The sequence below is a fragment of the Lethenteron reissneri genome, chromosome 16 (genome assembly GCF_015708825.2).
Source record: "Lethenteron reissneri isolate LAM-NWPU_2019-01 chromosome 16, ASM1570882v1, whole genome shotgun sequence".
NCBI lineage: Eukaryota > Metazoa > Chordata > Hyperoartia > Petromyzontiformes > Petromyzontidae > Lethenteron > Lethenteron reissneri.
The window spans coordinates 7,128,489-7,153,412 of record NC_083794.1 but is presented as its reverse complement, the minus strand read 5'-3'; the positions used below and the strand labels follow the sequence as shown (position 1 = coordinate 7,153,412).

Genomic DNA, 24,924 nt, shown 5'->3' with positions numbered 1-24,924 from the left:
AGTGCTAAGGTGATAAATAACGGCTCGCACGAGCTCCAGAGGCTAAGCCAACGGTGTGGAGGCCGCCAGCTCAGTGCGCCGTGCCAAACCTTCGAGCGCTGCCACCGTCCGGGAGGAAATCGCGGCGGAGTAATTCATCGGCTCGCGTGGTTTGTTTTGCCATTATTGGACATCTGCCCGAGTCATGTTTAAGAATGTTGAAGTAAAACTCCTGGCCTCGTGCGGGCATTTAAAACGTTAACTGCACAAAGTGTTGTTTTAAATAAATTAGCAACACACACGCGTTACACGCACACATTACACATTTATATAAGTATCTATGCCCTTGCACTGTAGTAGGCTTTTATTAATTTTTATTTTTTACCTACGTGACTTTACCGAAAAAACCTAATAGTATGAATCCTTGCAGTCACGAAAGCTTCAAATCTAGAATTCTCTCATGAAAGTAAATTTATATTTTGTAAATATTGACAAGTTGGCTTTGGAAGTAATACATTGATGTTTGAGTATCTTAAGAATTGTGGCGGAATGACAGAGTGATAATAGTTTTTTTACCCTTCTATCTGGCAACAAAACTGACACCTTTTTACAAGGAGTCATGTTTGCATAGACCGCAATACCTGCAGTCATAATACAAACAAAAGAACACAACTCTGATAATGTGCACTGTCCTTGAAGTTGATTGGTCCACACCCGAGACAGCTTTCCTTAGAGCCTAGTCTTACATGGGTTGGACCAGATGACGCCAAAAGTCGCACAACTCAAAGCCAATGCACCATCAGAGTATGAGAGCTCGGGGCAAGCATCTACACTATGGGAACCTCATTTGCCAGTAAAAATATGATAATTGTTTTTTTACCCTTCTATATGTTGCCAGATAGAAGGGTAAAAAACCAATTATCATATTATCATATTTTTACTGGCAAATGAGGTTCCCATAATGACAGAGTGGTTAGCAAACTGTGCTGTGAACCCAGCAACCCAAGTTCGATTCCATGGTTCGTGTCAGTGGTGAGTGATACCTTAATCAGTGCAGTCTACCCCTGCCACCAACTCCATTGACCAGCAATGGTGAAGTATGGTAAAATAATCACTGTAACTGACATGGTGTGGTGAGTCCTTCATCCAGCAGCGCATTTACAAAGGGATATACATATTTTTGGGGTCTTTCGGTAAAGTCACGTAGATAGGTTCAAAGGAAAAAACAAAATAACAAAAAACTACTACGTTTCGATCGCAACATGATGACGACCACATGTGTTGCGATCGAAACGTCGTCGTTTTTTGCTATTTTCTTTGAACCTATCTACGTGACTTTACCGAAAGACCCAAAGAATATGAATTCCTGCAGTCACGAAAGCTTTAAGTCGGGATATACATTGTTCATATTTTAAGTGAAAAATAAAAAAACATATTACGGTAGAATTGACATCATTATGAGTGTGACTATGATTTATGTATGACTTGCAAGATATTAACCCTACAATTTGAGACATATGCCATAGATACAATTTAAGCTACTCGCATTCTTGAATGTGAATGATGTGCTCTCTCTTTACAACCAGGTAACAGGACATTAAAATTTAACGACTTTTTACAAGGGAGACCTGAGTTTAAGTACTGCACAACTCAGAACAACAAAAAGACAGCTAAAAACACGGTAGAAATTATCTCTGCAAAAGATCTACAGATTGTACAACAGACAATTCTGCCATCAAAGGTAAATAGGCAACGGTGTAGCCCTACAATTATAATTTCACAACCCTGGCCATATCCTCCACAATGGCTGGATGTCTTGGATGAGGTGGAAGCACCCACCACATTTTACCCCACCGCACGCGAACCATCGATCGACCAACTGTGGTGCCATGTTTTATACTGCAGAGTGAACAGAGTGGTGGGGGATACTAATAGGGTTTTTCCCCTTTTTTGGCAACAAAACTGACACCTTTTGCAAGGAATCATGCTTACATTAACCACAATACTTGCAGTCAAATGTAAGCATGATTCCTTGCAAAAGGTGTCAGTTTTGTTGCCCGATTAAAAGGGGAAAAACCCTATTAGTATATTTTGGTACTGGCAAAGGAGATCCCATGATGGTGGGGGGATTTTAAGAAACGTGCCCATTGTTTCAACTGCCACGCCACGATATCGAACCAAGCAGGTGACCTCTGGATCGACAGAAGCAACTAAAAAAAACAAAGAAGACCCAATAAATTATCTGAAACTTGGGCGGAAATTCCGAGTAGTTTTCAGTCTGGCTTTTAGAACATGGTAATGGCCAAGTGTTGTTTTACGGCAAATTGGTCCATGCCGGTGGCATGTCCTTTATCGGTCTCTGTGGTCACGAGCACCTCTGGATCAAAGATGAATTGAAGCGATGAAATTTCCTAATAAACACGGATGAATGATCGGCCTGTTTCCCACGTGCGGCTGAGTGAGAGGATGAACAGGCTGGCCGATGAGGTCAATGGCAGAGTGATAAGACTGAAAAGAGAGATTTGCTGACCCATTGAAATGGGATACACCTTCTCTTTTGGAACAGATAAAGACAAAGGTTGTTGTTTTCTTAATTGTCTTATTTTTTAAAGGTATTTCTCTAGAAATAGAGAAAAGTTCCTTTTTTACAATATGATTACATTGTTGGAAAATTATGTATATAGTAATGCAGTTAAGGAGTATGTTTACTAACTGATATCTAAGAAAAACGTATCCTGCAACCGTATTTGTATCTTAAAGAGCACTCCCTTACTTAGACAAACATTGTGTGTTGATAATTAAAATTCGTGGTGGCAAGCCAGTAGTAAATTAATGATGATGATAATGGCTCTAATTTAACTCTGGTCTGGATTTAAACTTATAGTTTAGGGACTTCACTGGCGAACACTACCAACTGAGCCATTTTCTAACAGCCAGATTTTAATCAATAGTTTTGTTGTTGTTGAGTAACTGCTTGGAGAATAATAAAAAAAATTGCAATGCTTCTTGTGTTATTTCACACAACAAAACCCACCAGGTTATTTCAGGGTGCTAGATATCCCTGTTGATAAATTAAAGAGGCACCCACCAAGGAACTGCAATAACGGGGGTGCCTGAAGGAAAAGGTCAACAGCTCCTAGAAGTCATTTGTTACTTTAAAATATGTCCGGATTTCCAGTTGATGTTTGGCTCTGAAAGAAGCTGCACAGATGCACTGTTTTGAAGAGCGGCCTTTGCTCAAAATATCAGCTAACTTTAACATTGTCAAGGTATGGTATTGTTTGATACGACAATTGTGGAGAGATGTTTTGGCAAGTGTTGGCCAGTGAAGTCCCTTGCGTTATTTGTGATGTAAAGCCATTTCTGTGGAGTTTAGTACACACTAAAGTATATTAAAGTGGGAGTTTTTTGTGAAGTTGTATTGCCATTTTAGTGGTGGCTTTGTAGTAATGGGTTCCAATGGTAATTATATAAAGGAAGTTATCCAAACACAGACGTAACGGCATATTAAAAAATCTATGCGGGTTCTACAGAACTACTTATAGCAATATAATAGTAATGGTAATGATGATAAAATAATACAATAATTGACATCGCTCTGTCAATCCACTCCAGGATTAAGGCCTGCTCATGCCCTGGCAGTCATAGGGGTTGTTTGACTATCCTTCACCATGCTGGTTAATATGGCTTGGTGAAAGGAGGGATTCCCAGAACCAGTTCAGATATCATTTACCACCGTGTTAGCCAGGCTCATAACTTCTTGCATTAACCACTCTGCCACTGCCGAAACCCCTATAGTCATGCAATCATCACTCAGATTAACATGTTTATGTTACACCATGGGACCGCCTTTGCCAGAAGCAAAATATGAGAATAGGTTTTTTTAACCTTTTATCTGGCAACAAAAAACACCTTTTACAAGGAATCATGTCTGCATTAACCAGATAGAAGGGTAAAAAACCTATTCTCATGTTAATGTTAGTTAGGTCACAGACAAAATAATCAAAAAATTAAAAACAAATACACATAGGGCAGCGAGGAACCTGAGCACACAACTATTGATCTAATCAAATTACGGGTAAAAGAAATGCATTTGTATTATTTCGATAGTTTTTGCTGCTATTCCTTTCCACATGATAAGCCACTTCGTTGAGCTATCGTTTTGTGGTCAGGTCGATTCTGAAAAATAAGTTAATAGCTCAGTGGGCTTTACCTGGTAAGAAAAAAAAAGTTTAGTTTTATTTGTAAACATGTTATTTATTCTAGATTTGAAGTTTTCGTGACTGCAAGAATCCATACCGAATAATACCAAAGAGTATAAAAATGTTATTTGTTTACTTTTCCTAAACATTGCACTCCTATTGTGTTTTGTAGTGTTTGTTGTTGTAACGTTCTGACCCATCCCTTACTGGACATCTGTGAAAAAAAGCTTAATAGCTCATCGAATTCCTCCAGCAACAAATAAATATTCGGATTCTGAACGAACCTGATATTTTAAATGTAAACTTGTTGAACGCTGTACGTACGCCCTCTGGAATGCGAGACCAAAAAAAAAATTTTCTAAATCGCCGCTCAAAATGATGAATGGATTCTGCGTGCAGGCTGATATTTTCGTGGCCGTGAGCTACGGCAGGAGGGGCTTTATATTTAGACAAAACACGAACAAGATGTGACGAGAGTGTCTCCGTCGGCGGAGGATGGCGGAAGCCTGTGTGTGAACCTTGGGGCTGCCGATGAGGCTTCAGCTTCTTCTGCTGCTGTTACAGCCAGCTGTGTCTGCGCACACTTGTGAAGACAGCTTCGGAAGCTAGCCATCTTCCTCTATAGAAGCCTCTGCGCACGGCAGCTTCTGCTGCTGCTGTTACAGCCAGCTGTGTCTGCGCACACTTGTGAAGACAGCTTCGGAAGCTAGCCATCTTCCTCTATAGAAGCCTCTGCGCACGGCAGCTTCTGCTGCTGCTGTTACAGCCAGCTGTGTCTGCGCACACTTGTGAAGACAGCTTCGGAAGCTAGCCATCTTCCTCTATAGAAGCCTCTGCGCACGGCAGCTTCTGCTGCTGCTGTTACAGCCAGCTGTGTCTGCGCACACTTGTGAAGACAGCTTCGGAAGCTAGCCATCTTCCTCTATAGAAGCCTCTGCGCACGGCAGCTTCTGCTGCTGCTGTTACAGCCAGCTGTGTCTGCGCACACTTGTGAAGACAGCTTCGGAAGCCGACCATCTCCCTCTATTGAAGTCTCTGTGCACGGCAGCTTCTGCTGCTGCTGCTGCTGTTACAGCCAGCTGTGTCTGCGCACACTTGTGAAGACAGCTTCGGAAGCCGACCATCTCCCTCTATTGAAGTCTCTGTGCACGGCAGCTTCTGCTTCTGCTGCTGCTGTTACAGCCAGCTGTGTCTGCGCACACTTGTGAAGACAGCTTCGGAAGCCGACCATCTCCTTCTATTGAAGTCTCTGTGCACGGCAGCTTCTGCTGCTGCTGTTACAGCCAGCTGTGTCTGTGCACACTTGTGAAGACAGCTTCGGAAGCCGACCATCTCCCTCTATTGAAGTCTCTGTGCACGGCAGCTTCTGCTGCTGCTGTTACAGCCAGCTGTGTCTGCGCACACTTGTGAAGACAGCTTCGGAAGCCGACCATCTCCCTCTATTGAAGTCTCTGTGCACGGCAGCTTCTGCTTCTGCTGCTGTTACAGCCAGCTGTGTCTGCGCACACTTGTGAAGACAGCTTCGGAAGCTAGCCATCTTCCTCTATAGAAGCCTCTGCGCACGGCAGCTTCTGCTGCTGCTGTTACAGCCAGCTGTGTCTGTGCACACTTGTGAAGACAGCTTCGGAAGCCGACCATCTCCCTCTATTGAAGTCTCTGTGCACGGCAGCTTCTGCTGCTGCTGTTACAGCCAGCTGTGTCTGCGCACACTTGTGAAGACAGCTTCGGAAGCTAGCCATCTTCCTCTATAGAAGCCTCTGTGCACGGCAGCTTCTGCTGCTGCTGTTACAGCCAGCTGTGTCTGCGCACACTTGTGAAGACAGCTTCGGAAGCCGACCATCTCCCTCTATTGAAGTCTCTGTGCACGGCAGCTTCTGCTGCTGCTGTTACAGCCAGCTGTGTCTGTGCACACTTGTGAAGACAGCTTCGGAAGCCGACCATCTCCCTCTATTGAAGTCTCTGTGCACGGCAGCTTCTGCTTCTGCTGCTGTTACAGCCAGCTGTGTCTGCGCACACTTGTGAAGACAGCTTCGGAAGCTAGCCATCTTCCTCTATAGAAGCCTCTGCGCACGGCAGCTTCTGCTGCTGCTGTTACAGCCAGCTGTGTCTGTGCACACTTGTGAAGACAGCTTCGGAAGCCGACCATCTCCCTCTATTGAAGTCTCTGTGCACGGCAGCTTCTGCTTTCTGACATATTCCTCGCCAGAGAAAACTGACACCACTGCAGGACGAAAGGGCCGCTTTGCCCATTTAATTTTTTTCCAACTGCAGCATTGGCACTCACATTTGTCCTGGGACCCATTAAATGCCTCGCACAGTGCATTGTGGCGTATCCTCGACTCTTAATATCATCAAACTCATGCTCGACAACCCACATAGGAATTCGTCTTTTCGATTTCGTGACTGCAGGGATTCATCTTCTTGGTTCTTTCGGTAAAGTCACGTAGAAGGGAAGTAATAAAATAATAAAAATAAAACATAATAAAATAATTCTCACGACGTTTCGGCTGCTTGCGTTGTGGCCGAAACGTCGTGATAATTATTTGATTATGTTTTATTTTTATTATTTTATTACTTCCCTTCTACGTCACTTTACCAAAAGAACCGAGAAGATGAATTCGACTTTTTTTTATATCGATGCCCAATATCCCATCCCCATCTGCCCCAATTTGACGTGGTATAGAGAGATGCGGGTCATATTTGAATGCTTAATAGATACAGTATCGCACCTCCGATTAGCACGGTTGGCTATGTAAGGTGCGAAAGAAGTTCAACATACACACACAACATGCCTTCCCAGGGCATAGAGCGAACAGCACCAGTAGCTGAGAGCAAAGCAGGAACCAGTCTTCCTCCTTTGAGTTTTTTTTTTCTTTCCTCATGGGCAATGGGTTCAACACTGACTGCAAATCGCCTTTTCATATTGACAGATTTGCGACTTGGCTGGAATGGACTTTAGGGCAATGAAAATAGATACAACAATAAAGCCAACGAGAGAGAGAGTCAGCGTGCCTCGAACACGCGATGACGCCGGTGGAGGCGGCGTTGTGGTTAGGACACGCAAACAATGCATTGGGGGGTCTTCAATCGACAGCACGAAGCAAAATGTAGCCAAAAAGCCTCCCCGTGCATTGTGAAGTGTCTAAAGTGCTGTTCACGCGCACTCTGCCCTTGCTACCGGCACAATAAACGACCAATGGGTTTGAATCCTTGCAGCGGTGCAGTGCGGTGCAGCTCGGATTCACGTGGCATCTAAACTCAACCGCACCGTTGTATCCAGGTGAGAGTGGCGAGTGCTGTCCGCATGGGTCCTGGCACCCTCCCCCTTCAACCCACAATGACCAGTATGGTGAAGTATGGTCAAGCAACCCCCATGGCTGATACAGTGTACCAGAGGCTTCTATCTCATCCAGCAGTGGATTGACGATTTGTTGTTGGAGAGTCAGTCAATTGAGTCTACAAAATATATTTTTCAAGCAAGGCTCTCGCTAAAAGATCATTATTTTTTCTAAATAATGTTTGTTCAATAAGTAAACTAGCATAGAATGGTCGAGAGTCTGCATGGATAACTATTTTTTGAATACTTAAAAAATATACACACATTAAAACCTACAGTCCCAAACTGTGGTTTTACCAGTAAATGTTGGTCACTTTGCCTATCTATAGATATTAATTATTGAACACTATACATAAAAAATGTACGGTTAATAAATTTGTAATCTTCATAATTAGTCATTACAGTAAAGTTAGAAATTAAAGCTAATCATTGTTAACTATTATGCAACTTCTAAACAATATCTCAAGGCTCACTCTAACAATAATTCTGTATGCATAATTTACTTTTACCAGGTATGTCTCACCGAGTCTCAAGACTCATTTAAAAGAAGGTTCTGCTCTGGAATATTTGGTAAAAAAAAATCTTAAATCCTATGTGCCTCTACAATGGCTATACAATCCGTTCACACTTCCCCCAGGAGTCATAAGGAGCTTGTGAGGATGCTTGCTTGCCTGCTTGCTCAGATGGATAATTTTTTTTTACTTTTCCTGTAAATGTCTAAAGAAGCATCAGGGACCAACTAATAAGAAGCTCATTAACAAAGCCAGACGAGGCTGCCAGTTAGATTAGAGCAGTGCGGTATTTATAGAACCACAGACCTAACGCAAAGCGGTATCGAGACTGGGGGCGCAAGTCAAATTATTCCATCAATTAGTGATCCCAAAAGGGAACGAGATACGTTTAGAAAAGACCCACGTGAAATGAGATGTAAACCCCTGCGTATTAATTCATGAATGACATGGCACGTCAGCACATTAGGCGATTAACGTCAATGACACGTGCACGGTACGTTCGAATCCAGAATTGGAACATGGAACGTGTTCAGGTCAAAAAGAGGGTACATATTTGACCAAAACGTGTAAGCCGTACGCTGTGTGGTATGCGTTGCTGCTTGCATACATGGGCTTTTAAGATCCCCCTGGCGAGATAAAGTGGAGAGCCGTTTCTCATAGTAACACTAATCACAGATAAACCGATAATCCCACTTGCTACACCTTGGTGATACCCTGCCAAGCCGGGCTTCATGCATAACAGCTAGCGCGAGTGCATACCTCGGCCAAATTGACAAATGGGCAAATACTGGCATTAAGCGGGCAGCATTCCTGCCCTCACCTCACGAAGGTTCCGATGGCATATCTGGGCCATGTTATCTCGCCCGCCCTGGAATGAGACCACAGGTGAGCAAGGCTGCAAACCCACACGGGGTGGGTTAAGACGCGTCAATAACGCGCCAGGCGAATATTAAGCGGCAGACGGCGTGGAGCGCACGCCCGAGCCTCCAGGGTGTGCCCAACGATATTCATGAAACAAATTCCCCGCTGCGCTTCAAACACAAACAAAGAGGGGGCATTCCGCAGATCGCGCCCGGCATCGGCTGTGCGTTCCATTAGGGGGGCGGATGGAGGACACCATGAGCAAAGAACAATGCAAGGAGATTTTTCGATTTAAAGCTTTCGTGACTGCAGGGATTCATCTTCTTGGTTGTTTCGGTAAAGTCACGTAGAAGGGAGATAATAAAATAAAAAAAATAAAATATTCCACAAGTAGTGACTAATCCAATATCGGTATTTCCCACAAATATGCTAAATTCCTCTGTTGATATGCAAATTCCTTTGTCAAGGTGCTCTTCCCCCCCTAACCCAGCTTAAATATACGCTGTCAAGCTTGGTGGTGTTCATTCAGATGCTGTCTTTCAGACAGACCTGTTCTTCACCTGAGGACGGCTGCTTGCGTTGTGGCCGAAACGTCGTGAGAATTGTATTATTTTATTATGTTTTATTTTTATTATTTTATTATCTCCCTTCTATGTGACTTTACCGAAAGAACCAAGAAAATGCAAGGAGAGTTGATTAATAATGTGCTACATGGCTTGGACGTAGTTCGTTTTTCTATCACGTTATTTTCGTGAAAATCTAAGCTGATATCCTATACATGTATATATCGTATAGTATGTCTATCTTTATAGATATAGAGACTTACTCTTAGTTCTTTCGGTAAAGTCACGTAGGTAAAAAATGAAATTTAATTTAATAAAAAATAAAATCACGACGTATCGGAGGCAACACAAGTCTCAGTCATCAGGTGAGACTGTCACAGCCAGATTTGTGTTGCCTCCGAAACGTCGTGATTTTATTTTTATTAAATTAAATTTCATTTTTTACCTACGTGACTTTACCGAAAGAACTAAGAGTATGAATCCTTGCAGTCACGGAAGCTTCAAATCTAGAATATAGAGACTTCCCAAGGGGTGAATGGTGGGGGGGGGGGGGGGAGATGGTGGTCCCATATGTCAAACTCTTTAAATAGGGCCCTACATTAATAATAATGAAGCTATTGAATGTATCTATTGAATGTATCTATTGAATGTATCTATTGAATATATCTATTGAATGTATCTATTGAATGTATCTATTGAATGTATCTATTGAATGTATCTTCTCTGGTAAATATCTATAAAATATACATTTTCAAACACAGAGGCGATAGCCCCCATCACCCCCCACGCTGGATTTGCCAGTGATCATTATTTACAATTAAGTGTAGCTTAATTAAGTGTAGCTTAATTGTCATGTGATCAAAATGCCGAGTCAATGGAGACATAACATACATAAATAATTAGTTTTATAAATGAATTCATAAATAATTGAGTCCTTGAGATGAACTTAAAATGTGTTGCAATCAACAACATCATTTACTTTTTGTGAAATCTTTAGAATAACATGAGAGTGTGGGAGATTGTATTGAGGAATGTTTCGATCGAATAATATGACAGTCAAACGTGTGTTTTAGACAACAAACGCAGAACGTGAAGTCAGAACATGCAGTGCATGTGACTATGACGGCAAAGTTACTGCGTCTATTTCACACACACATAGCGAAATATACATGGCCTTTTTCATTTTAAGGCAAGGGCATACGATAACTCAACTGTATATCGGTTTCACCCTTGTTAGAACTCATCAGCACAACGTAAACCACACCTATGATATTAACAACGGCCGATGAGTTTTCTCACCAGCCGAAGGAAACCTGCTCGAGGAGCGGCTTGCTCCTCCTCTGTGCAAATCGGCAGGAAGACCGCGGAAGAAATGGCGAGATAAAAGCAAATCGATTGGAGGCCGCTAACTGGACAAGGTCAACCAAAGAAACACCGGAATTCAAGTTAAAGGGGGCAGTGGGAGGTTGGGTTGCCTGCGATTAGCATGGTGGGCTACGAAATAAGTTCAATATACGTACGTTAAAGTTGCAGGCTGACACACGGCATAGCAACAACAGCTGCCAAAAGCTTGAGGTGGGGCGTGACACCAGTTTCCCCCCCCCCCCCCCCCCCGTTTTAATTGGGACCCGAGCTCTGGGCAAAGGAAACCCGAGTGGGTCGGAGTCCCAGAAACTTGGTCAGGCCTCGAGACCCGAAACGGCAAAACAAAAACCACACTTGCAATCAGTGGCCTATCTGCAGATAAAGGGGCCAATTGAGGAAATGGTCCCCGCGCCCCGCACTTAACGAAGCTTTGCGTTAAAGACGCATTTTACAACATCGACAACGATGACGACGACGAGACCGTCAACTATGATATTTACAGGAAATAAGACAAAAAAATCTAAGATACACACATTGTAGTCCTGCATGTAAAATTCACCTTGAAAGCAGAGTGGGATTACACTGTTTACTTTTTATCAGCCAGCTTGTGCGTATTGAGTCATAGTTATTTAAAGGCACGCACAGGAGTAATGGACGCAATGATTCAAAACTCATGATACAGTTATACACAACTCAGACACACACTATTGTCACCCACGTACACACACTGATGATCATGTTGATATTCTTGTGCACGCTTATAATGTATTTTTATATGTAACTTGGTGTTTAGCAGGCCAAAACATCCAACATATAATAAATGCATTGCTTTGCTATTACGACAAAAAAGCAATCAATCAACCTGTGAAATATTGTTGATTCAAAAACAATATCGCTTTATATATGGTGTTTATATGCCTACACTAGACTGTTTGAATTAAACAGAGATACAAACAAGCACATACATACACACACAAAGCATATCAAACTGTATTCTTTGGGTCTTTCCGTAAAGTCACGTAGATAGGTTCAAATTAATAAAAATAAAACTACGACGTTTCAAACACAACACAAGCGATCGTCATCAGGAGGATGACTATCGCTTGTGTTGTGATTTGAACCTATCTACGTGACTTTACCGAAAGATCCAAAGAATATGAATTCCTGCAGTCACGAAAGCTTTAAGTCAAGATCCATATAAAATTGGATATTAATATTTATTAGATAAAATAATTCACAATAGATGTTGGGCTCGGACACGGAATGACCTGGCCAAATTTATGTTGTAAGACCCTCCACCACCCGACATGGCGAAATTAATCAAATCGTCGCGTGGTGTACAAACGTTTAACAATGCACCAATTCTTATTGTTTCAACTTCGAAGGTAGGACTCTCACAACAAAATGTAGCAATTAGATACGTGTCAAGTTAGATAACATTGCTATATGATACCAATATATGTGTGTGTGTGTAAATTGAAACCCTGGACACCCTAGCGTCTCAATGAACTTTCCCGTTGAAAAAAAAACCCCACAGAGTACACTCACACAACTTCATCATAGCCAAACACACACGCACACCACACTCAAGCGCACCCACAGCAGCACTTGCACGTAAAGGTCAGACTCGCGAGCACAGCGACAGCTGCACATTTTACGCAAGCAGCCCGGGGGGGGGGAGGGGGGGGTCAAGGAGCTACTGGCCGTGTAAGGATCACACACGAGAGGCAACAGCAGCACCTGTGGTGCGCACGTGTCTTCAGCCAACGCAGAGTCGTGCATCGCACTGAGCGTCCGGGAGGTTGGCCGCGTGCGTTTTGGCTGGACGCCCCAGGATCGCGCGCAAACAGCAGCGACGGGTGAAGAAAGCGTTGACCCCTCTCGGGCCTGATGCTTCCCCCAACAAACGACGTGGCGTGCATTGAACCGCCATTGTTAGAGAGTTGCGCGGCTTGATGCGGTCATCTCTCACGCCAAATGGGCGCTGCCGAAAAGCCCACGGGTGCCAATGCGGTCACTAATCTCAAACCGTGGACCACACAGTGACCCCGCCGCTTTCGATCGTTCGCCGGGCAGCGTGTTTCAGATATTCACCGGCCTGCTCCTGAAGCCGCCCACCAGCACGCTCGCCAACATCGACACGTGTGAACGTTGCCAATCGGTGCCCGCGTCCTATGAGAGAAGAAGACTTTTGCTGGCCCAGGTGCAATGCGAAACGACAATAATGGGGTATTCTTTTTCACGGCACGCCCCAGGATTAAAGCTTGTGAATTTCGACAAACGGCCTGCCCCCGAAATGTTAAAAATATTGCACTGGGAAAACATCCCCAGCCGTCACTAAATAAATCATCGCGCATTCCTGTTGGCTTTTATTTAAAGGCATGTGAACGCATTCATCCAGCAGTGTCTAGAGAATGGTTAATGACGATGCTCGTGATGATAATTTGATGATGGGTGAACTAAGCATAAATGAACATACTAATAAATGCCCTTTATACAGGAAAGCCTCATGCAGTAATAATACTCTTTTTTCAAGAGGGTTCTGCATTCGGATGTTTGACCAAATCCATTACGGAGTGTTTGGGAGAAACCGAAGCACAAGGAGAAAACCCAAGCGTACAAAGCAACAACACTCAAATTTCAACACACATCGATTCCAAATCTATTCCTGTATTATCATCTCCGAGCCAACTCAGAGCCCCAACCTACAACACCTAGTATTCCCAGGCGGTCTCCCAAGTACTAACCAGGCTCATTGCGCTTTACTTTCGAGAGCTGACAAGATACGGCAAGTCCGCATGTTTGAGAATCATCAACCACCTCCGATTCTAATTCGAATTTTAGTCAACCACACCGGCAGACGTGTGCATTGCGAGAGATTAGGTGTGGCTCCAAAACATTCATGCTTGAACTGACATTCATCATAATTGCGGTATCACGTAGAGTAGCAGCACACAGCATGTTGCCATTACTGTTACATCAAGTTAATTTAGCACCTGCAGCATGGGATCAGGGGAGGGGCAATGAGCCAAAAGCTTGCCCACTTGAAACCCTACCATACCTTCTGGCTTGCGGTGGTCTCAGAGTTTATTACGAGGCCACTGTCCCACGGCATTATATGGATCGCCTGAAGCACAAAACCATGTTTAGGAGCTGACCACCCGTGATTTACAATATCTGCCCCCCCCCCATCCCTCCAAACCTACCCCTCTCCCCACATCTAAATACAGCAGTGGATGAATTGTGGGTAGACAACCTATGTCTCACGGCCATGCCTCGCCCTGTCGAAGCTTTCACTGAGCCCACACTTTATGACGCAGCTGCCACTTCAAAAGGGAAGTCCGGCCTGTGTAAGGAAAATACTTAATCTCTCTCTCTCACACTCCCTGTCTCCCTGAGCTACTGGGATATATTCGGATGCCCCATTACTCTTGGTTGAATTGGAGGCACCTCTGAATGTTGACACTATTCACCCCAACTTGATAAAATATGAATAGCATTAAGCTCGGCCTAGTTTTTAGTACTAACCTGTTTGATTGAATCTTCTCCGATTCTCTCACTGGGCACATATGCCACAGGAAACACTGGCTTCCCTCTAAACCTCTTCTCAACGTTCACCTGATGGACATGGGTCACTCCCTGGTCTGCTGCGATCAGCTCTTGGATCAGCTTTCCCGTGAGTTGTCAACATTTTCAAGTCGCTTCTCGTGTTTAGATTTCCACAATATACACATCTCTTTTCTCTCATGGATATTACCGATCGATAACACCTACATCAATTTAAGTTCATGTTATAGTATTTGTAGAGTGTATACATGGCATGTTTACAGAGTGGTTAGCGCACTGTGTTATGGACTTGGTGACCTGAGTTCGATTCCCAACCTGAGTGATATCCGAAATTGTCCTGCATACCACACTGACCAGCGTGGTGAAGTATGGTCAAACAACCCCCATGGCCGACAGTGTGGGGAGGGCTTCTTCTATCAAAGCATTTACAAAGGGCTGAAGGTACACCACGCAATACTTAGCTGCCATTATTCACCTGGAGAAAATGTGACATACATTTGTTCCTGCCACCAACCTATCATCCATTAAGCGTAATATAATTTCGGCGATCGTTATACGTGCATGTGATAATAACAATAATTATAAACAGCCCTTTGTGATGAAGTTGTTTGACCATACTTCACCACGCTGGTGTGTATGGATTGGTGAAGGAGGGGGGCAAAGGACCGGTTCTGATATCGCTCACCACTGATGTTAGCCACGGTCAGGAATTGAACTCGGCTAGTTGGAGTCACAACACGGTGCGCTCACCACTGCACCAATACACGGGGACACATTGCATCATGAAGTCATCGCGTGCAGTGTCATTTCCACTCTTATTCGTAACTTCAAAGAGACAGCCTCCCTGGCTATGAAGCACACATCACTATACACAGGCATTCATGAATTTCATAGCGGTCTAAAATTAACTGGCGACACATACACACAAGTATGCGTGCTTTTTTCGTGCATGTTATGACACCATCAATCAGGCGGTAACAAGCCCCTAATTTGGCATGGGGCAGCAGGGTTTGTTCAGGTGATGATCAGGCTGTGCTTGGCCCATGCCTGAGAGGGCCACAGACTGATCCTGCTACATAAGCAGAGTACGACACATTTCACGCAGCACCTGTGGCCGCTTAAACATGATTTACTGGTGGGATTTTGGTCCGTTTGTTAGCCTACAGGCTCAGGATTTTGCGGTCACAGTGTACATGCTGTTAGACATGTAACGATCCTTGTCCCCACTCCCTGGTTATGCGATGGACTGCCACGATCCGGAGTCGTGCTTTTGTGCAAACTTTTTGTCTAATTTGTCCACTGTTTTGTATCGTCGGTCTTGTTTAGTCTGTTTTGCTTATTCTGTATTTTTTCTTTGATTAGCCTAAAGGTCCATGTGCTGATATTTTCTCCTATAATTCTCACGAAGTGTAAATCAGCTATTGCTAATTACACAATTGTACGCATTCATCGTGAGCCCCAAAAATAATCCATATATTACACTGCCTACATGTTCTACATAAAACTACATATGTACATAAAAAGGAACAAAGTTACATGCTTTCTATCTGCACACACTGCCAGTATGAGTTCTGTTGGCGTGTCACGTGACAAGAACCACGTGCGCCTGATTGTGTAGAGTGTAGACACACCGCAGCAGCTACTCATATTAGGCTGAGTAAACCTAGCAGAAGCCCAGACCAATTTCGAACACGTACATGGATAATATGAAGAGAGAAAGCAAAGAGAAAGAAAGGCTTGCCAACCCTAATTTTCGCCGATACCACGGCACAAATAAGCCAATCGAGGCACTGGTCATGTCTTTGGCATTTCTAGCCTCGTGATATAGCATGCCCGTTACCATCACAGAGCAGCGCCCACTTGTTTTAGCGCAGCGACTGGTTATTTTAACGATGAAAGGGGAGGACGAGACCTTAAAACAACAGACAGAAGTGCTCATCATTGCAGCTTTTCAGAGCTCGCCCTGACCAAATGCGTACCTTTAATGAACAAGCCAGACATGGCGGTGTTCATCGATCACAGGTGTACTCACCAGGTAAGGAATTCCACTGGGGGCTGGAGTGGGTGACTCCCACACGCTTTACAGTGCAGGCTTTTTCCCAACAGGAGCACACCCTCCTTAATTTTGATGGGCGGGCATAGTTATTTTAGAAGCCGGCTCTAATCAAAACAGATTCCTGCACAAATGTCCCGCTGGTATGCACGCAAGATACGCGTATCCACAGGGTGTGGCAAAAGTCAGGATTCATAGCGATTTCAGAACGGCGCACTCCACATATTGCTGCTGTTATTGAAAAGACGAGCTGAGTGCGCGAATATCAACGTGGACCTGTTGAATGAGCAATGCTTAAAGCAAGCCCGCATGACGCGGATTGAGATGTGTGTCCAAGCAAGTCATACAGAGCTTAAGCATACGCTATCATTTACTGCAAGAGAGCATGTGTCTTAATTTACTGTAAGAGAGAGTGATCCGTGACTTTTGCCATACCCTGTATAAACGTGCATTTTCCCTTGATAAATCATTGATGAATTGCTTTTCATTTTTTAGAGTCGTATAAATATTCATGTAAGACATAAAAAAGTAGATTTTTTTAAAGCAGCACATATCTTAATAATTACATCTACCTTCAAACTTGAAAAACGAAAGGTTTTGTGGGTTTTTTGCTGTTGTAATCTTGTGAGTGTTGTGAGCCCTTGTCTCATAATCCCTGAAAACACAACTTTAAAGATCGCCGGAGGAAATTGATTATTTGAGGCGAGGGCCGGAAGCCATGAGAGGCGTTTGGCCTCTAAGCCTCAGCGTGGGTAAACACTCAAATTGGTTGTCAAAATTCAAAGGTCAGGAGCTACTTTGGAAACACCATTTATTATTATCTAGAAGGTTAACATCTCGCCGCGGTGGCTAGGAGATGTTAACTACCTCGCCTGGTATGCAGGAGGCCGTGGATTCGATCCCGACCCTGACGCCTGCTGCTGTGTATTTGGAGTTTGCGTGTCTCTCTCTCTCATCATCATCATCATCACGGTGGCTATGATATGTTAACTACCTCGCCTGGTGTGCAGGAGGCCGTGGGGTCGATCCCGACCCTGACGCCTGCTGCTGTGTATTTGGAGTTTGCGTGTCTCTCTCTCTCATCAGCATCACGGTGGCTATGAGTTGTTAACTACCTCGCCTGGTGTGCAGGAGGCCGTGGGTTCGATCCCGACCCTGATGCCTGCTGCTGTGTATTTAGAGTTTGCGTGTCTCTCTCTCTCTGTCCTCGTGGTCACGTCGATTTTTCTCTGGGTGCTCCGGTTTTTCCCTCCACATTTAGAAACATGCGTCTTAGAGTAGTTGGCTGCTATAAATTGCCACATGATAAGCCACTTCGTTCAGCTATCATTTGTGGGTAGGTGTCTTCTGAAAAAGAGCTGTGTAGCTCAGTGGGACTTACCTGGTAACATAAATTTTGTTTAGTTAAAAATGGTTTCGTTTTTAGTTTAGTTTACAACGATGTAATTCACTCACGTGAGTTTATGTTTAAAAGGAGACTTGGTCAAGATACTGTTTGAACAAGAAATAGCCCTATTGCTTAATATAATCGCTGTCACTTTGCTCACAGTATTTTCTTGTGTAAGGATTTGCAGCATATTTCTAAACAGGAACCCTCTAATTCACAAGTCGAGCTGTGAGCAGACGTAAGCCCGTGCCACTGTTTAACGTGCACGGGACTGGGGAACGCTAAAGATGCAGGGAGGCTGGACTGATGCGGAGAAACTGGACTCATTGCGGGAATTTGGAAAGTGTTTTTGTACGCATCGGCGAAATGGCCTGATGGACCCTCGTCCAGTGTGTGCCCCACCTCCGGACGCATCCTCCACCACTCCGCGTCTCTCTACTCGGAGACGTCGTAGTTGCTTTTGACATGCTCAGAACGCCCCACAGAGTGCACAATAAGCATGCTTTTTTTAACCGTTCTTTTTTAAACACCACTCACAGGCGAGTGTCAAACCGAAGTTTATCAGGGTTCACTGTAAACCTTTCTCTAAGTTCGGGTCATGACCTCTGGCATTGAACCGTGCAGTGTAAACGACTCATGAACTGGCAACAACAAAAAATGTCAGCAATGGTCGGTTGTTAAATATTTTGAGTTTGGGCTCTGCATTTTCCAAACATGACGCATGTTTGTTCAGTCCAGTAGGGTCTGAAATATAGTAGCCTTTGGGAAAGAATGGCCCCACCTTTGTAAATGAGTCATGAAAGAGCTGCATGTCATTACTAAACATTCCCACCAGCCCAGAACAGGTGTAGTTTCCCTGCAAACATTTCATTGTGACTCCTAATGGGCCAGCCACGCGGTGGGACAGCTCTCTGTGTGTGTGTGTGCGCGCGCGAGCAGGGATTGTGGTGGCTGTGCTCAGTTGGTTACCTGCATGGTGTGTTCCCTGTACATCTGTGGGAAGACTTATGGATGAACGACCGCTCCATCAACCTCAGAATCTGCAGACAAGAAGAAAAGCATTTGCAGTATTTTGAGCAGATCCGGGCAGCTGAGAGGTCAGCGCGCTTCCCAATGGGCATGTTAGCAGTTTCACTATTTAGATCTCAGTAACATTGTGGCGCATTTTCAAAGTATCCCCTTCTGTCATAGTGGATATGAAATGCATTAAAACCTGAAAGTACAAAAGTGGACCATAGAGTGCATTTGTCTGTGACAAAATGACCTTGACTGTACCCAAACTCACCAATTCTCGGAAGCTAATTAGGGTTTATCCTGGTTAGTACTTGGATGGGAGACTGCCTGCGAATAATGGTTTACAATGGGAGTGGTGCGCAAATCGTAAATACTCACTGCATTAATCATAAACACTGCCTTGTAACATAAAATATATATATCGTAGGCTAATGTTGAAGCATTGGCCTTTCTTCAGAGCAATGGGACATCCCTCTGCTCTGCAGTAGCGCCAATACCCTGTATATCTTTCTGGTATGTGGCTGCGTTAATGATGAGTGCGTTGAGTGTTTCTGATCCTCTGTGCTCAGGACATAATGAATCACTTTATCTCCGTCAGCTCTCTGCCATTAGGATCTTCCCGTTACGAGCGGGGTCGCCACCGCCTGGAGGAGACGGGGACACTGAGCGAAGCCGCATCCAAAATGGCTCATTTGACAGAGAGCTCCGTCATCAAAAACCCATCTGTTGGCGGAGCAACTTCGCAGCATCAATCGCGGGCTCGGGGAGGGAAGGCCATTGCTACAGTAATGACCGACTTTGCCTATTCGTCACTCAGCCAGGGGGGAGCTCTCCCATGGGTTTCCGCAGCTCCCCAAAGCAGGTGGAACCACGGAAGGACCTGCAGGACGGCGAGTTGGGGAGGGGAGAATGAAATTCACGCCGCTTGACCTACCACCCCCCCATTTCTCCAGCAGTCGGTTTTCTTGCAGTTTTGTGGGGACGGCTAGGGCGACCGGGTTCGAGGCAGCCAGTTGCGACCGGCCATCTTTCAGCGGCCGTTAAAGGGGTGCGTACACGAAGGAGCTGTCACGACGCGTTCTTTCGGGGGCTCGGTGAATTCCCACAAGCGTGGCGCGGCAAATATGCCCTCTCGTGTGCGCCGTCACAGCTGCTCCACAGATTGTGGCCTCCAAATGCCCCTCATAAATTCGGCATTGAAACATTGGTTCAAAAATTGTTCTGAATTTCGAAAATGGTTGCACACTGTGAAGCAAACGGCAACCGTGTTCAAGTAAATGCCCTCCAGCTTCGGTCTAGCAGCTCAACAGTGAGAGGGTAAGTGGTTAGTCTCGGTCTACAATCTATGGTGACATTCACCAGCAACAGAGTCCTGATAGACTATACATATGGAATTTGAGTGTTCTTCTGTCTTTTGCATGGGGCCGGGGGGGGCGTTTCTCCAGGCATTACAGTTTCCTGCCACATGCACAAGAATACCTCCAAAGAATCTATCCAACTTTTCCAATGCAATGGCAACACTCCTGTGAAAGGGCCTCAAAAACCTCGGTGGGGCATCCGTCGGCAAAAAATTCGAAGTTCTCACTCTTGTTAAGAAGGCGTTTTATACAACCCTCCAGTCAATTAATCCCTCTCTTGCAAAATCTCACTGCCAATGGCTCCCGGCAAACCTGCGGCGGGGAGTCTTGCTCGAAAAATTGCCCAGGCTCAACGAACCGGGAGCGTCTTTGTGCTTAAAGCCCATTAAGCTCCGCCGTGGCTCGCATGACCCATAGAGAAGCCGTGCAATGCGCCAACATTTACGGGGACGGCAGTACAAGAAAAATAATAAAAAAAACGTAAAGAGATGTCGTGGCGAGCACAGTAGTCGTGCCGGTGAGTGAGAAAGCATAATGGCCGATTCGCTGGGGAATTCGCAGCGCAAAGGAGCTGGCTTTTTTTAAAAACTTAGATTTGAATGCGTCACCTCTGCTGTGTATGCCAGTGAAGTATGGATCTTCATGTCCTTTATTTACCCAGGTAAGCCTCAGTGAACCTCCAAGTCTTTTTTTTTTCACCAGGAGGGTTCCCGCCTTCGCACGGTTGGCTACGTGCGGAGCGTAAGAAGTTCAACATGCCGACATAGATTGGGATGTGTGGCAAATTCCGTGAATAGGTTTGGCATGTGGCAGGAAACTGAGGTATCTGGAGAATACCCATGCCTACAGTGGGGTAATACTCAAAAACTATGCGTAGCTAGATTCAATAATCCATTGCTACACTACCATCTTCTGGCCAGCTTGCACAACCTAACTCACCTGGTATTCCCAAAGGTTTTTCCATCTAAGTACTAACCAGGGCGGGGCAGAGGGGGAGAATGTTTTGCGCTTTCGTTTGGACCTGGTGAAAGCAATGTTGGTAGATAAGTCAGCAAGGCCTGGTGCAGAGGGAATGTATATGATGTATATCGCTATTCGATTGATTACAGTAACAAGGCCCGGGGCAGTCTAAATTAATTTGGATGAGGCAATTAGACAGCGGTCAATGGTCCGTGAATGCGCAGTGCTCTGCATTTTATTGGAATAAACCGGATGGTGTCCAAAGTGTGCTTTTGTGCACTCAGATTGCACCTTCTCACGACAGCAGAATGGTCAATGCAAGACACAGTGTAGCTTGGACTCGCGTAGCATCCAAATGCAATTGCATCGCAAGACACGATACAGTAAATAAGGACGTGCATTTAAGACACTTCGTAGTATGTATGCATGTGTGTTGAACTTCTTTCACACCGTATGCAGCCAACCATGTTAATCGGAGGTGCGGGGGAAGGACAACAAACTAAACACAAAAAACACTTCTAAAGAATTGAGTGTTCAATCTAGATTATTTAAAAGTGCATAGCTCCAGTGGCTTCCTAATATCGGAAGGAAGAGCGTTCCAGACATCTGAAATCGCGTGATGCAGTCTTTGTTTGATGGCTATCCAAAAGCTGCTGCGAGAATGACCAGGAATTCGCAGTCATAGTCGCTAGTTGCACCACAGCCTGACGCCTAAGCAGGATGTAGTGTAGCTAGCGAGTGTGCAAGCGGTGCAACTTTGCCAGGAACTCACAGGCCAGAGGGGCCGAGATTCCAGGCTATGAAGAGGTAAAACAGACGAGAAGAGGCCCCATTTCATATTTCGCACCAGGACCCGTGCCAACCACGCAAAATGCCACTGTGATCAGGGGACACGATTCAATGCACGATGCCAAAGAGCCACTTGGGGCCGATTTACGTCCCGATGCGTGCTGTTCATTTGGCTGATCCAAATGCATTTTGAATTGAGCTGCATCCTAAGGCTAACCTGGCCCTTTAATGAGCAGCACATGGGTTGGACAAAGTCAGTTGGGGGGGGGGGGGGTTACGGACCTTGCTCGATGAGGTGAGTGGTGGCATCACTGCTGCCGTTGTCGGTTCCATTCTCGACGATGTCATTGCCGCCGCTTGGGTGGATATCTTCCCCGTCATTTTCAGTCGTCATCTCTGAGGATCAAAAAGCCCAGAAACGTACCACGGGGAGAAGGGTATCCCACAATAAACCACGGGACGGGAAAACTACATCTAAGTGGATTGTCACCAGAATTTATTTCAGAATCAGAATATTTCGTTCTACTCGAGGAATCCGATGAGCTATGAAGATCTTTTTCACAGATATCCAATAAGGGGCAGGTCAGAACGTGGCAAAAAAACTAAAGTAGCATATTATTATGATTACTGTGCAACTGACAGCAATCGGCACTTTTACATTTCCAAAAGACGACGTCCTGGGAAAACCAGGACGGGTGGCGGGTGGCAACCGTACCGCAGTCATCCTTGTTGGAGTCCGTCTCCGTGTGCAGGGCCTTGCGGGAGAGGTCCAGCTCATTGGCCCGCGCGGCAATCTCGGCGATCTCGGCAGGGGGAGTAGACGGAGCTCTCCGACGACGTCGACGACACCGCGTCGGCTGGGCAGAGGTCAGCGGCGGTGGGGGGGAGGTCGGCAAAACGCAAGCGTGAGCGACAGGGTTCACGCGAAAGCGACAAAACGCGGTGTCCGTCTCTCCGTGCGACGTCGCACACTCCGATCGGCGCGGTTGGCTACGTACGGTGCGAAAGAAGTTCGGCGTACGAACACAAACATCGTGTTGTGCACGGGCAGGCGGGTGTCCGTTTGTTAGTTTGTTGCCGCAGTGATATGCGTGACGATGATTACGTTGATTAGGCAATGCGGGCTCTGCACTTAGGGAAAACAGTGAGGTTGAGGTGCCTTGTAGTATTGGGCGGTGACAGCGGTTTATACTTAAAGTTCCATTCAATGTATTAATTACAAATGTGTACTTTCAACAACCTGACATAACTCGATGAGTTAACACTAGTTATCTAAGTTGTTTAACACTGTAGATGGCGTTCCAATGCTTTGACACAATCTGCTCCATCTACACCCTTGTGAGTACGACCCATTTACTCTCATCTGTTGCTTGTTCAAACCTATTGGCCCAAGCACGTGCAATTGTGTAACAGACAGCCTCCATGATAACACACAACCCCTATGTCTTGCATTCACAGTCATCACAGTCAGATAAGAGTTTTAAACACACCCCACATGAAGGTCTACTGATAGCCAAATTAGTCCCTAATGGAGGCGCAGAAACGAAATGTACAAACAGGGTCGGCATTTAGAGAGCGGCACCCACGCAGAGTGGAGGTACTCGGGGGGAGATGGGTCCTATGCAGGCAGTGAGAGTGGCCACACACAACGTGAACACCCCCCCCCCCCCCAGACTCTCACACCTGCCCCCAGCAGCAGCAGCAGGGAGACGTGCTGCTGAGCAGAGCAGGTGTGATGGGCGGTGTTTTTGTTATTTTCGTGTGTTTACCGAAGACCGCCAATAGGGGCATTTCCGTCGTCTGCTTCTTATCGCGCGGCATTAATTCAGCCTCCATGCTGCCCCCCTCCCCATCCACTAAGTCCGTGTCCCTGTCCCCCCCCTCCCCATCCACTAAGTCCGTGTCCCTGTCCCCCCCACTCCGCATCCACTAAGTCCGTGTCCCTGTCCCCCCCCTCCCCATCCACTAAGTCTGTGTCCCCCATCCACTAAGTCCGTATCCCTGTCCCCCCCTCCCCATCCACTAAGTCCGTGTCCCTGTCCCCCCCCCTCCCCATCCACTAAGTCCGTGTCCCTGTCCCCCCCTCCCCATCCACTAAATTCGTGTCCCTGTCCCCCCCTCCCCATCCACTAAGTCCGTGTCCCTGTCCCCCCCTCCCCATCCACTAAGTCCGTGTCCCCCCCCTCCCCATCCACTAAGTCCGTGTCCCTGTCCCACGCGCCCAGCCAATGGCCGCGCTGACAGACGGACAGAACCCCTCTCGGTCCGCCGTGCCGGCCGACCCCATTACGGCTCATACCGCGCGTGCCTTGCCGTGGGTGGGTGGAGAGGTGTGGTGGGTGGGTGGGGAGGTGTGGTGGGTGGGTGGGTGGGAGGAGCGGTGGGTGGAGAGGTGTGGTGGGTGGAGAGGTGTGGTGGGGGGGAGGTGTCGTGGGTGAGGGGGGAGGTGTGTGTGGGTGGGTGGGGTGGTGTGGTAGGGGGTGGGGAGGTGTGGTGGGTGGGGGGGGGTGTGGTGGGTTGGTGGGTGGGTGGTGTGGTGGGTGGAGAGGTGTGGTGGGTGGGTGGAGGGGTGTGGTGGGTGGGTGGGGAGGTGTGGTGGGTGGAGAGGTGTGGTCGGTGGAGAGGTGTGGTGGGTGGGTGGGGAGGTGTCGTGGGTGGGGGGGGGAGGTGTGTTGGGTAGGTGGGGTGGTGTGGTAGGTGGGTGGGGAGGTGTGGTGGGTGGGTGGGGAGGTGTGGTGGGTGGGGGGGGGGTGTGGAGAGGTGTGGTGGGTGGGTGGTGAGGTGTGGTGGGTGGTGTGGTGGGTGGGTGGGGTGGTGTGGTGGGTGGGGTGGTGTGGTGGGTTGGTGGGTGGAGAGGTGTGGTGGGTGGGTAGATGGGGAAGTGTGGTGGGTGGGTGGTGGAGGCACTCAGCGATTGTGCGGCGAATGCCAACAGGGGGGTTCTTCAGCGAGGCTGCCCGCTCTCCTCTAATGTGAT

The 24,924-nt window shown here is 46.2% G+C and overlaps 1 long non-coding RNA gene across 1 annotated transcript in view; it reads right to left on the bottom strand.

Annotated features, from left to right (window-relative positions):
• LOC133342888 (uncharacterized) overlaps nucleotides 1-24,924 on the bottom strand; it is a 97,542-nt gene that overhangs the window by 18,585 nt on the left and 54,033 nt on the right. The window contains exons 5-7 of the long non-coding RNA XR_009755193.1: nucleotides 22,663-22,804; nucleotides 22,230-22,343; nucleotides 18,796-18,866 (exon numbers count right to left, since the gene is read on the bottom strand). This is a non-coding gene — a long non-coding RNA (uncharacterized LOC133342888). The remainder of the gene's footprint in view (nucleotides 1-18,795; nucleotides 18,867-22,229; nucleotides 22,344-22,662; nucleotides 22,805-24,924) is intronic.